Raw genomic sequence first — 14,756 nt, 5'->3', positions numbered from 1 at the left:
CTTTTGTCCTCACAGGCTAAATACTGCAGCTAGGAGTCACAAAGGAAGCATGTTCACAGAACTCTATCACATGGGTTCTTTTGTTCCCAAATACAGGGTGTAGTTGTAAATAAATAAATATCACAGGATGTGGAAACATCAAAATAAACTACACATTCCAGTAGTTCCAAGGCAAACTGCATTAAAAGCTTGGGAAATGCGCTGTCCCCTTCTGACAACCTCTACCAGACCATCTGGCTGGTCTCCTGGCTCAGTAAACAAGTCAGATGGAATGAGCCCCAACCGGCCCTTGAATTTGTCATCACGTTTGTTTATCAAAATCTTCTAGTTGTAGAAGGCTACCAAACCTTGCAATCCATTTTAAATACTAACATCATTGGCATCTATTGTCATATCTTCATTTCATTAATTTTTTTTTCTAAAATGTATAGTTCTTTAGGTTAAAATTTCCCATCTGTTTTCCAAAGAAGACTGAAGCTTTTGACATAGAATAAAAGAGAGATAATGAAAGTACAAGTTAGGACAGCCCTAGACAACAGAAGGGATTGTTGTTAGAAATAGGTGATAGAGACGATGGGATTTTGTGTTTGATTAGCCTATCGATCAACACTAACTCATGATGAGCTCAGAAAAGGATGAAGGAAGAAAAGTGAGGCAGTCTCCAACCAAAAATCAACAGTAAAAACAGTAAGAAAAGATGACTTTTAAGGTGGAAGAAACTTTATCCTGTATGTTCAGGTTAAATAGCTGGTAAAGAGGGAGAAACCGGGGCTGGGGAGATAGCTCAGTCGGTAGAGCGCTTGCCTTGTAAGCACAAGGCCCTGGGTTCGATCCCCAGCACCCCCCCAAAAAAAGAGGGAGAAACCAAAGATGAAATAGTAACTCATGATCACTGGGTCACCTTCCACGCAGTTTGCAAGCATCTCAATGCATCTGAAATGCCTTACCAGGGCGGCTGTATCATTTTCATATTTACAGCTGAGGAAACAGGCACAGACTTATAAATCATATACCCAAGTTCACACAGCCAGCACATCTGTAGATAAACTTTGAATCTAGGTTCTTTAAAAAACTCCCACAGTCTCTCACTAGGGAGAGCGGAGGTAATTGACAAAGTCCCAGGAGAGATGTGATTGAGCACCTGCACAGATAAGGACTTACCTGGAAGGGAGACTCGGGGGCAAGCATCAGGGGCAGGAAGATGGAGACAGATGCAGATAAAGACTAAAAGAGGTTAGAAGGGAGGTTAAAGTGTTTTATGTCACCAGCTGTCATTCCCTTGAACAAGAAAGCAAGGCTGCAGCCAATCCTCAGTGGGTAAGCACTGGGGAGGCTACATTTAAAACATAGCTGCAGGAGTGGTCACTGGAATGAATGGGAACAATCAGAAAATTTCATCTTACTTCTCATGATTTCACTGTGCAAGAAAACTGAAGAAATCATTACACAATGAGCAAATGGTGAAATTTCTTCTATATAAATAGAAAAATGAGAATTTTCTTTTTCTTAGGTTCAGGTTAGCTCAGAGTAACTTTCTGGTTACCCGCTTTTAAGCTACGTTACACAATTTTGATTTTTAAAATTTCAAAGGACAAAAATCAGATCTTAAACAATCAAAACAAATATCAGAATTAAACTATAGCCTCATATTCTAAGAAGTAAACCCAATTAATGAGATAAAAATATATGTATATAATTAATCAAAGTAATTCCATAAACTTGAAAGGGAATATATGTCTCAAATTCTTTACTTTTCAGAAGGGGCAATTGCAGATCTATATGGCATATGGCTCGTCAAAAATGATACAGTTCATTGATAGGAAACCAAGTTCTTGTATATACTGTAGTCTTTTTCTCATTTTCATTTTGTCAGAAGAAATGTCACGTCTCATGTTTTTTCTATTCATGTGCGCTTCGTTAACCACCTTATGAAGGTGTGATTGACATGTGGGACACTGCATGCTTAACATATGCAACCTCCTCGAGTCTAACTGGTAGAAGCAGAGTGTAGCGTGGTGGTTACCAGGGTCTGGGAAGGTGGAAATGGGGAGATGATGAACCGATGTCCACAGTTTCAGTTACTCAGGATGATGAAGTTCCTGAGATAATTAAACAGCATAGAGCTTATAGCTCACAATACCATATTGCATTATTTTCTCAGAAGGTAGAGCTTGTGTTAAGTGTTCCTACCATAAAGTAGCAATAGTAATGATAATAAGGATGGGAGGAAGTGTTGGAACTTGATGAATATGTACTGGGGGTCACCAGGTAATAATGACTTCAAATGTATGTTGTGTAGTTTTCAGGTTCCACAGACAAATGAGGTCATGCTGTTGTGTTTCTGTGTCTGGCTTATCTCATTTAGCATATTGTCTTCCAGGCCCACAAATGGAAGACTCTCCTACTTTTTTAAATGTTGAATAATATTCTGTTATATATTGGGCTTATGGGTATCTATTTGGGATCCTGATTTCAATTCCTTTTTTGTCATTTTATTATTTACTTCAATTGTTATCTTCTATAGTATATGTATAAACTATTAATGGATCCTGATATTAAGATAAGGGAACTAACACATGTAGCCTGCTCATTCTTTGCCAAGATTATTGCTCAGCACTTCTCTTTGGACTTGATCATGCATAATTACCTAAAGTATTAATTAATAGTTCCATTCATCTTCACAGTTGAGGAAATAATGGCAGAGAGAGGTTACAGAACTCACAGGAGGTTGTACTGTTCATTTTCTTCTATTCCATCCTGAAATAGCTCTATATTTGCATCTTTTAAGTATCTGTTTTATTTTCTTTCTGTGAGAAGTTACATAGTTTCCATTTTAAATGTATTAGCGTGGTTCTGGAAAGGTTCTTCTGGGTGGCATTGACTATACAGAGTAATTACAAGGTAGCTATTGAACACAAAACAAGTGTAGCTGCTCTTACCTCCTGTTTCTCTGGAGGCCCAGTGAGGAGTGCACTGGATGATCCTGAGGCACTTGACCTCATGTAGGACAGAAAGGAAAAGATGCAGGAGTAGAATGTTCTGGTTTCATGTTGGCACTAACTACCCTAATGGCCTTATGGTTTTCTTCTACTCTCTGACTTTAGCCACCATATCTACCTAAATTCCTTTTCTTCTCATTCTGTCCAAGGTGTCACCTTATTGTGTTAGTTATGCAAATTTAAATGGGAAAAACAAAAACATATCATTAATTTTGGCCTCAGGTAAATACGATAACCAAGTAGTAAGGTCACGAGGGGGAATGCGATCCCGTGAGTTCTACATCATAAAATGTAACCCATCTAAGCCAGAGATCAAGAGAAGTCAACAAACATCTATTGGAAACAAGAAGACTCCCACTTACATATTGTCTTATTTGGTGATAGAAACAGTAGTCAGAGATGCCAAAATATTTCTTCAGTGTTGTATAACTAACAACCAGGTCACAGCTGGGTGTGGGGATAGTTGTAGACTAAGTTAGTGTAGGCAGGAAGGAATTTATAAAGGGATATTAGGCAATTCACTGAATTGTTCAATGGCTGAAGGAAGAGATTCAATTGAGTTTTCAGGAAATAAAACAAAATAAAACAAAAAAACAGTGCACTCTGCACAAGCCCCAGGACAGAACCATCGATGTCACCCCAAAATCCCCCAGGGCTCCTTGTCCTCTGCAGAGGGTCCTTGCTGCCACCGTCTCCACAGGCTCCTGCTGACTTGACAGCCTTGACACACCAGAAAGCCACCTCATGCTGTTTCCTCAAATGCTTGCTAGCAACTCTGAGTTTCTGAGGGAATGTGGGTTTGGCAGAACCTCAGTGGTGCATGTCAACTCTGGTGCAAGGGTAACTGGGAACTGGATTATCAGATGCTTCGGAGGATGCATGTGGAAATTTCACAATACAAAGGATTTCAACTTGCCTTACGGTCCAACCCACCCACACATTTCCCCCAAAAGACAAATAGCTTTCTTCCATCTCTGAATTCTCAAGCAAGGAAAACAATAGGGTTCACTCTTTCAATCCAGGAAAATATAATTTCACTTATAAAAATGTAAACAAGTCACTTTCTTACCAACATAAACGGCCTCAAATCTCACTGGCTTCTATCTTTGATGATATTTCCTTCTCACCTAGGTCAGTCATACTATACTTCAGTATTTTATAACAGGAAAGTTATTTGAAAATGTACTCATGCCACAAATACCCTATGCATAACAACTCGGAGCAGAAAGTGGAAATTATGTTAAATAAGGCACCTGAGAAGATCTGTGATATGGAAAATAAATGGGAAAGTATGAGTAGTGACTGTCATTCTAATTTTTAAAATGGGACAGGAAATCATAGTTGCTATTTGTAAATCAACTCTTCCACCAACTAATCAACATTCCCACTTCTTAGATTCATAATCCCTAGTATATTTGACAGCATGGTTGTCCTGCCTGTACAAGGTTGCAGACCTTTTAAATTTTAGTATTGAACATGCGAAACTGAGGCACCCTTAGGATTCCCTGATTTCATAACACATCCTTTCCTGTCTCCAATGTGTGGCAGCAACCGTAGGACTTTGCTTCAGGTATGGAGTAACTACAGATACCGCACACGTTACTAGGCCTGCTAGTACACTGGACCAGTGGTCGAGCAGCTTGCATTACTGCCTGGATTACAGGAAATCATACTCTCTCCTAACCTCGATCAGAGATGAGCTTTACTAATAGAAGTTTTTAAATAATACACGCAACATGGTGATACACTGCATAGTGTTTCTAAAAGACTCAGTGTGAGCCACTAATTGTAAAGATTCGCATCGTGTCTTTAACTTTGGAGGATAGATCCCAATAGGTTCCTGAAAGTTCATGTTTCATGTACTCCAGGTCAAGAAGATATGCTGCAGTAAGTTAATATAAGATTCTAAAGGATGCTGAGAAAAGCCAGTCCTTCCTGACTCAATGAGGCACAGCCAAGGAGGAACCACAATGGTCCACAGGAACAAAATTGCTACAAAGTAACACATGGAATATTTTATTTCTTTATTTTGTGTAACTACAGAAAGTTGAATGTGAAAATCAGTATTAGCTATAAAATTTTTGTATTGTTAAATCTGAGTATTGTTCTAAATCAGAGTATAGTATCTCAAAAGGGTAATAAAAATTATCTTCTGTTAGATCACTATTTTCAATCTTGGTGAGACATGTAATATTAACATATTCTAATATCTATCTTTCATTCAAATTCTATAAAACATGTATCCTGTTTAAGTAGTACATGGTCCTCTTTTGACTTGCATAGTTCATAATTATGATTGTTTCAGTGAGTTTTCTGTCACAGAAGTTTTAATAAATTTTCGTATATATTATGAGTATGTATTTAAATATAAAACCGGTTTATCTGATTTTCAATGATAGTTCTCAAATTAAATATTTTATATAATCCAAAATTTACTATATATTCTTACTCAATTCATCCAAGTCTTATTTAAAAATTGCTAAATCAAGATTACTAGATATTTGGCAATACTGAAATATCTGCAAATGACCAATGAATCAATTGTTACATTAGCTAACAGCTAAAATTGATAATTTGGGAATCAGATGCTATATATAGTCTATTTTATATTGCTTATTATGCTTGATTGACTAATTAGAACTATTTAATCCAATCTATTTCATTCAACACTAAAATTGGTTAGATTGTTTCTTTGAACTACTGAGTCAATCTGGATAAGTTAGTGAAGCCATCTAGTATCAAGATTAGAATGTCCAGGTTCTATGAAGACCTCCTGGGTGTTTTTATCAGCACTTCAACTCCTACATCTTCAAACATGGGTCATTTTATACTTTAGCTCAACACTGAATATACCCAAAAGATGCTTACTGCATATTGAAATCATGATGAATATGCATACTTATTATCTTCAATACTTACAAGAATTTTTTTTCATGCGTCCAACAGCATTTTACTATATCTTTATGAACATAAAGAATAAATATTTTATAGAGTATTGTAACAAATTTTAGCTGGGGGTGGTGTACATCTGTAATCCTAGTGACTCTGAAGGCTGAGGCAGGAGGATTGTGAGTTCAAAGCCAACCTCAGCAACTTAGTGAGGCTCTAAGAAATTTAATGAGACCCTGTCTCAAAATAAAATATAAAAAAGGGCTGGGATATAGCTCAGCGGTTAAGCCTCTCTGAGTTTAATCCCTGATACCAAAAGTAACAATAAAATAAATTATTATAATATATTTTAAAGATGAAACTATGATTCTTTAGAACTATGTGAAATACAGTATATATACTGTAGATAAATCCCATCTTTTAAATGAAGTCTGGTAGTTTTTTGTAACACCAAATACAATTTTTTGAAGATTTCATTTTAATTATTCACAGTTCATCGCTGCCTATCAAATGGAATATTATTTTTAAAATATATTAGTGTTTGCAGGCATGGTGGTGAACTCTTGTAACCCCAGCCACTCAGGAGGCTGAGACAGGAGGATTGTGAGTTCAAAGTCAGCCTCAGCAAGAGGGAGGCACTAAGCAGATCAGAGAGATCCTGTCTCTAAATAAAATACAAAATAGGGCTAAGGGTGTGACTCAGTGGTCTAGTGCCCTTGAGTTCAATCACCAATATCTACCCCATATATATATGGAGGTTTAGATCAGTGCATACTAAGACTTTGCATACATAATTATCCTACCATGGATAAATTCCAATTCTGACATTACTAAGAATGTATGTCAGTTCTTTGCCAACCTTCAGGACTCTAGGGGAAAAGTTATAATTTTCTCACAGTTGCTGCTTGACCAAAAATCACTTGTCTGGATGACCAAAACTACTGAATAACAGTTAGTATTCTTAGGACAAAAAAAAAAATTACAAAAATATCCACAATTTTTATTGCAATTTTGTTATAAGGAAAAATATTTTATATTCTATATAATATGCTATATAAAATTATATAATGCTAATATAATTATATAATGTATAATTAATATTATCTATTATATAATATATAATTATCATATATACTTGTATAATTACCTGTAATTATATTTATTTGTAATATAATTTAATATCTTTATATGCATATATATAATTTTATATATGATTATATAACTATGATTATATATAATGGTAATTATATATAATAGCAATTATATATAATTACAATATATAATATAAACTTACCTGCATATATTATATAATAATATATAATATAATATATAATAATATGTCAAGGAAAAGGGCCTATTTCCCTGGAAATGCAAGTTGCTGAGCTGACGGGTCTGGTGCTGTCTTCTAAAGCATCTTTGCTTTGGTACCACCTACTCTTTCCTGTTTCTTCCTTTAGTAGATTCTTATCGCTTTCCTTGTCCTTTTTTTGTGGTTACTTGTTTTTTCAATCTGGTAACTCAAGCCAAAGTTTTCCTTAATGTGTGACTGCACTGACTGACTCTTCCTGGTCTTAATTCTTGACATAGATACTGTTACCCGTTCCCTCCTTGATTCTTGGTATCTCAGTTTTGCTCTGAGATATTTAGAGAAATGTGCTTCTCTAATGTGCATATGACACTATCCGCTTGGAGCACTGATGGCAACAAATCTCAAAGGTGTATGTGCAGCAGAAACAATTTTGACTCATTTTGAATAAAAACTTTAAAAATAAATACTAACATTTTTCTTTCTTTTCAAACTTAAAAAATGTGGAAAACACATCTAGGAATACTCTCTGCCAGGAAAATAAAAATATGTAAACTGTGTTACAGAGAGGAGATAGAAATTTTATCTAGGCAGAGCAGCTGGCTGCACCACGGTCCCGAGTCTTGCTCTTTCTCAGTTTTGCAGATTCAATGGACCAGGATACCAGAAGACAAAATTCAAGGAAGTTCAATTACACGCTTTCAGAAATCTTTTAGTAACACACATGCGCCCCAACTATCTCTTCAGTGCTAGGTGTGCACATTTAGTTTGTTAAATGCAAAGTATTTAAAGACTGATTTGTTAGCATTTGGAGAGCAATCCTAGCAAGCATATATTTTTCAAAGTCTCAGCATCTATAACCTTTCAGAGGAGCTTCCTGGTTTCAAAAGCAATTGTAATTGATTTTGATACTGTTCACTGAGAACTGACACCCTTAACGTTTTGACAGCCAAATGTTTTTGTAAGAAAAAGGAAATTATGAGCAGTCCACTAAATGAGTCAAAAGAAGGACTAAAGAAGCTTATGGCAACATCAACTTCCCTCTTTACCACATCCCTCAACTCTACTTTTGAGGAATTACCGGAACACTTTCATGCATAAGGTCACACACTAAATCCCCCTCTAACCTTGTGCTTCTGGTCTCCCAGACAGTCACCTCAGGTTTGAATAAAGTACCTGGGCTCAGTAATGTACCACTTTTCCTCAGGAAAGCATTTAACCTTATTTAACAATCAAGCACACAGAAGTATCCTCACAATGCTGATATTTTGACAAAGTAAAACAAAATGAAGTAAAACATGAACTATATGGATGATTTCCTTAAATATCAACATCAAATCTAGATGTTATAGCTTTTTAAATTTAAAAATATATTAACATTATGCTCATATGTATTATATATACATATGCTGAATTTTTTCATGTATTATCACCAAACTGAACTTTTATTTTTTCCTCAAATCAGCATTTCCTCCAAACTTTCTTTCTTCTATCATTATGCATGACCTTTTGTCTTAACTTTGCTAGAATCCTATGATGTTGACTTGTATTATCCCTCTCAATAGTAAAGAATCTCACATTTTTTATTGAATATATGTTCTCATTTGCCTCTACTGATCTATTTTTAGTTCTTCCTATATGTGTTGGCCATCCTAAGATTCTCCATCTTGTACAATCTTTTCCTCTTGAACACTGAAGAGAGAAATAAAGTCAGAAATATCTAAAATATTAATAGTCTTAAAACCACTCAAAGTATATGAAAATATTGGAGTAAACTTTTGTCTACTACAGATGTGTTCCTGAGTTTGTTTTTATTTGCCAGGTTGTGTTTCGTCTCAGCCATAAAAGAGGACAGGGGCATCTTCCCATGAAGATGGAAGTCTAAGGTAAGGTCCAAGCATAGAAATCACATGAAGGAGGGAAACTACAGAGATTTCCTGGTGCAATTCAGAGTGGGGCTTGAGGGTAGGGTGGACTCTTTGGAAACTGCTCCTGCAAATTCCTCCTCAAGCAAAAGTACTTACCCTGTCTCATTGTTCTTCAAATACAAGGGTATATCCAAGATAGGGTTTTCCCCGTATTTTATACTAGTTATTGCAAGATTTTACCTCCCTAATCAGACTAATTTGAAAACCTAGCCCAGGCTTTACATATCTCAGTATTTCCAGAATTCACATAGTGTCTGGTATATTGTAAACATATATTTTTTAATAATTTCTTTATTTTGATTGATTATACACAAATGGGGTAAAACTTATTTCTCTGCTTATCCTTGAGGTAGAGTCATACCATTTGTGTAATCATACATGTACATAGGGAAATGATGTTTGTCTCAATCTATTATTTTTTCTTCCCCCACCCCTCCCACACCTCTTTCCTCTATATAATCCATCCTTCCTCCATTCTTGCCTCCCTCCAACCCCCATTATGTATCACCATTTGCTTATCAGAGAGATCATTTGTCCTTTGTTTTTTTGGGATTGCTTATCTCACTTAGCATGATATTCTCCATCTTCATCCATTTGCCTGCAAATGTCACAATTTTATTATTCTTTATGGCTGGGTAATATTCCATTGTGTATATATATCACAGTTTCTTTATCCATTCATCAGTTGAAGGGCATCTAGGTTGGTTCCACAATCTAGCTATTGTGAATTGAGCAGCTATGAACATTGATGTGGCTACATCACTGTAGTACGCTGATTTTAAGTCTTTTGGGTATATATTTACTGAATACATGTGTGAATAAATAGATAAAAAACATATATTTTATTTCAATCATTGTGAATGCCTGCAAAGAAATTTCATCCATCATCAAGTACTAACATATAATATCATATAATACTTTTGGAAAGGTCATGAAAAGACATTTTAATTGTTTTATCTTTAACAAACCAAGAAGCATTCTAACTATCACCAAATTGAATTGACTGGGGTTTCACTGTGGTCCTCTTACATAAAGTCTGTGTTCAGAATTTGCTAAGTTCCCATTTGCTAAGATGATTTGCTGAACATTGGTTTAAAGTCGTCCCTTCTTATCCAGCAAGTCAGCATCCTGAACAATAAATCCTGGAGTCGAAGGCCTTTGTCCCACTCCCTCTAGCACCCAGCCTCTCTGGTTCCTTGGTCTTCTGAGGACTCTGTGTTCTAAGCATCATCTGGCTTCAGTTCTTCCCCTGCCAAGTACCTTAGTTTTCTCAGGAAGAGTGTGCCATCTCTCTATTTTCCAGATCCCAAAGTTCATTTCTCAAATACGTTCTTTAATTCCCCTGATCTGATGAGTTAAGAATCCCATTTCTAAACTTTATATTGTGTCAGGAGGGAGCAAATTCAGCATTTCTACTTAATCTCACCCCTTACCTGGCAATCCATGTGATCTGACCTCATTTTAAGATAAATGTGGACACTTCAGATTTCAACTCTTTCTAAATTGATTGTTGTAACCAATATCAGCACCTCCACTTTCTTATTGCCATTGATAAAACTAAGTAGAATCCTTTCATATGAACTTGTAACACATTTTCTATGTTGCACTATTTAAACTTTTAGATTCTTTATCAGAAGATAAAAATTCCCAGCTTACTGGTCAAGCAGGGTATTTAAAAAAGAATGTAATATTATAAAAAGTGCTATTATCACTTATTTAAATTAAATAATTAAGTAAAATAATTAAATTATCGCTTTAATTATTTGACCCTGAATATGAGGTTTCTAAATTACTTTATTAATATGAAGTGAAGAAAAATGATTGAATAAACAAATGAATAAATTATATTTAGTCCATTTCTTTCTGCACCAAATTATAATTTCTGATTTTTTAAAAATCTAAACATTTATTTAATCGACCCACAGTTACTCCGTAACAGTGGTTTCCAGTTTGTGGCTGTGTTACTTAAATTTCCCTGGTACAGATGTATATAGTGTCTGTTCACATATTGTAAATCTGGAACACTGCTGGTAATTTCAGTACTTGTACCTGTGATCTGTGCATCCTTCTCACTCATGCGTCCAACTTGTATTCTGCCTCAAAGTACAGTGGTTAACTCAGCAGTTGGGTCTCACTTCTGACATAATAATCTCCACATAGTGTGATTATTAATTTATATTTCTGTCTCCGCACAGTGACCTGTGACTTCTTCAAGGACGGTATCCATGGCAAATCCCCTCTAACTCTATTAATAACAAATCCATCACATCGTTGGGAATATCTTGGCCATGGAATCACACAAGTTGACACTGTTACCAATGTGCTCTTCACTCTCTTCTCCTCCGAAAGGGATATTCTGGCATTTTACTTAGAGATAAAAATAAATAATAAATAAATAAAAATAGAAATAAACACTACTGTGTGAATCAGGTGGCATTTAGTTGTCTCCTTTTCCATTTCTTCTTTAATCTTCCTCAGCAAGTTGATTTGCCTTGCTCAGAAATGGATCTGCTATAAAAATTATTACCAGCCTTGCAATGATACTGGAATCTCATAAGTTGTAATAATTAGCCTGACCTCCCTTTATAATTCAATTGGCTCCAAAGGAACAATTTCCTATAATAGATTCACCTCTATTATCCCTAATCACTTCAACCAGGCAAGGCAAAGGATGGCATTTATGGGCAGGCTCCGTGCTTTGTCCCTAAAACACATGCCTTAAACTGAAGGCATGGGGTACTGGAGAGTCTGGCTTAAGATTGTCTTCTAGGAAGAAGTCCTGGCCTCCTTTTTTTTTTTTTTTTTTTTGATGAGATGTGCAATTATATCATGTGTGAATAGTTTCTCCCCAATTATGAATAATTTCTTAGCCCAAAGTCCACTACTATTACTATTCCTGAAACTTGATATTTTCCATAAACTATTTTTATTTTTTAAATTTCAAGAACAGTCTCTGGAATAACAGGTTAGCATATTTGAATTCTATAAAGCAGTTAGGGTCAGAGAGTAGAACAGTGACAATTTCCTAGGACACAATGAGGAGTTAGCTTATATTACCACCAAGGTTTCTTCCTGTTCTCAAGTTTGGGGATCAAAAATTAGCAACAGCTCTAAGGTTCCTGTAAGACAGCCCTGTGATGGCCTGCACATACAGGTTATAAAGCTTCTGAACACAGAACTCTGTGCACTTGGCTGAAACTGACTGGCCAGCACAAGCAGCAAGGACTGGCTACAAGGACCCCAGGGCAGAACGACTGGTAAGTCAGCGGTTGGCAAGTTCATTCAGTGTGAGCCATTACAGTTAGCGCCCAGTGTCAAGAGCTATAGAAGAGCCACAGGAAAACAACGTGAGCGAAGGAGATCAGAAATGTCAGCGTCTAAGTTCTAGATCTTTGGGGTATCTTGAAAAAAATTATAGTTTCATCTGGGCTCATAAAACTCTTTCTAAACTTCTGTATTTTTATATGTACCTATAACTAAGATCTCAGCAATTGAGATATTTGGAATATATTTACATTTCTGTGAAGAAAGGAGTCTAAACAATAGAGATTTGAAACTATTGGTTTAAAAAATATCCTTACAGCACAACAGAAGACAAAATATTTATAAGCATGTAAATTTTATTTTTCATTAGGGAATCATTTGCATGATTCACCCTTAATAAATTTAGTTTTAGATTGTTTTTCTTTTAAGCTCATTATCTGTGCAAAATTTTGAAATCAATAATCATATAATTACAACCAAATAGCAGGATTATACAGAAATACTTTATAACAATTAAATCTCTAATCACAAAACTCTCCTTTAGCTTCCAGATCTATACAGCTGTAGAATAAGTCAATAATCTTTAAAGTAACATTTTGTTTAATTTTAGAAAGAACATAGGTGTGAATAAGCTATCTTCAAGGCTTTCAGGTGAATTATTTAATAGATTTCTAATTTACTTGAATTTTCCCGATCTATTTTATTTCTTTTTGCTTCTTCATAAAAGCAAGTGATGTAATTAAATCAACAGTACAATAATATAAGGGTCATGTGATTCTGTTAGATTACGGATCAACAAGATGAAGAATATACCTTTACCAAATAAATAAATTAAGATTTTCATTCTTTGCTGTAGTCTTTTGGTGACTATATAGCACTAAAGATTTTCAAACTTCAAACAGCAATTAAAAAACCTGGAATGAAATATCTGAAGCTATCAAGCTGTATGGAGTTTCATCCTGTAAAAATTAATATTACTTAAGAAGCAAAAATGAGCCCAAATTAAATGCATATTGAATAATACTATTCATAGCTAAAGTATGAAATGCAATGATAAGAGCATTGGAAGTGAATAATAGAAATTAAGTTGACAGAATGAATGGGAGAAAGTGATCGTTCGGAGTCATTTTTAAATTCCCCTAAGCATAAATTCCTTTTAAATTACACATTTAAGAATTATTTAATTTGTAATTTTAAAGTACTTTGTAGCACAGAAGAAAGGTTTGAAGACAGAAGGATAAGAATAATGAATTATATTTTCACTTTAAGAATGCATTGTTTTTCATGGAACTCTGAATTAATTGCATTAGTTCACAAAAGTGGTTCCCAGTTAGTGTAGAGTTCTTGCCCTGGTAAGTGTTGTTTGCTATGCCACCAAAACTTAGGTCTCATTAAGTTGCCAAAAGAATATGAATGAGAGGTGTGTGAAAAATAACGCCCACGTTGAGGAGTCACGTGTGGTCTTCCGTTCTGTCCTCTGAGCTCACCACCTGGAGACTTCTCAGCATGCACTCTGCATCACGAGGAACACGGACCCCTGAGCATCAGGTGCAGCTCCTGGCCTCTCTAAGGGCAATTTACTGCAAGGTCACACAATGTCCTCTCTATAATTTAAGAAACCTTTGGTGGTTTTCATGTTTTTCTGTTGAATTGGTATTTGTACTCCTTTCCATGTTGAATAAAAATCTGTGTGTGTGATGAGTGTAAATGTTCACTTTCTTTCACAATAAGAATAGTATTTAACATCGATCTTAACCGAACGATAGCAATTAACCTACTTGACGCTGACCTCTATTTGTGAAAGTCTTGTTACTGTATAAAATCAATTACTAAACATAAATTTTCTCTTCTTTTGAAAGAAAAAGTTGAATTTGTTTATTTATTTGTACATTTATTTATCTATTTACTGAGAGGCTTTGGAAATGGAATCCAGGGCCTCAAGCATGCTAGGTAAGTTCTCTACACTGAGCTTCACCCCCTGATTTCATGTCTTAATGTTCTGCATCTATATTGTTTGATATTTACATTTTTATCAAGGATTCTTTCACAAAAGGATTCTATTCTCATTTTGGAAAGGAAAAATATAACCTAAAACTTAATCTAATTTATATTTACTGCTTGATATAAAGTTTGGTAAATGTACTTGGTATAAGATGTATCTGTCAGCTTTTGCACCGACATGACCCAAACACCTGGCAAGAACAACTAGAGGAGGAGAAGCTCAGTTTGGGCCTCATGGAGTCAGAGGTCTTGGCTCATAGTCAGCAGACCCCATTCGGCCAGGCCTGAAGTCAAATATCAGGGTGGAAGTCTAAGGTAGAGGAAGCAGGTCAGAATGCGATTCCAGGAAGCAGAGAGAAAGAGTTCCCC

General features: G+C 35.5%; 1 non-coding gene across 1 annotated transcript; it reads left to right on the top strand.

Annotated features, from left to right (window-relative positions):
* Positions 1-773: 773 nt before the first annotated feature.
* Positions 774-848, top strand: Trnat-ugu (transfer RNA threonine (anticodon UGU)). The gene has a single exon. It is a non-coding gene; the product is annotated as a tRNA-Thr (tRNA).
* The last annotated feature ends 13,908 nt before the right edge of the window (positions 849-14,756 follow it).

This window comes from Sciurus carolinensis, chromosome 15, assembly GCF_902686445.1.
Source record: "Sciurus carolinensis chromosome 15, mSciCar1.2, whole genome shotgun sequence".
NCBI classification, from domain to species: Eukaryota; Metazoa; Chordata; class Mammalia; order Rodentia; family Sciuridae; genus Sciurus; species Sciurus carolinensis.
Note: the sequence above shows the minus strand (reverse complement) of the source record. Positions and strands in the feature narration are given on the sequence as shown.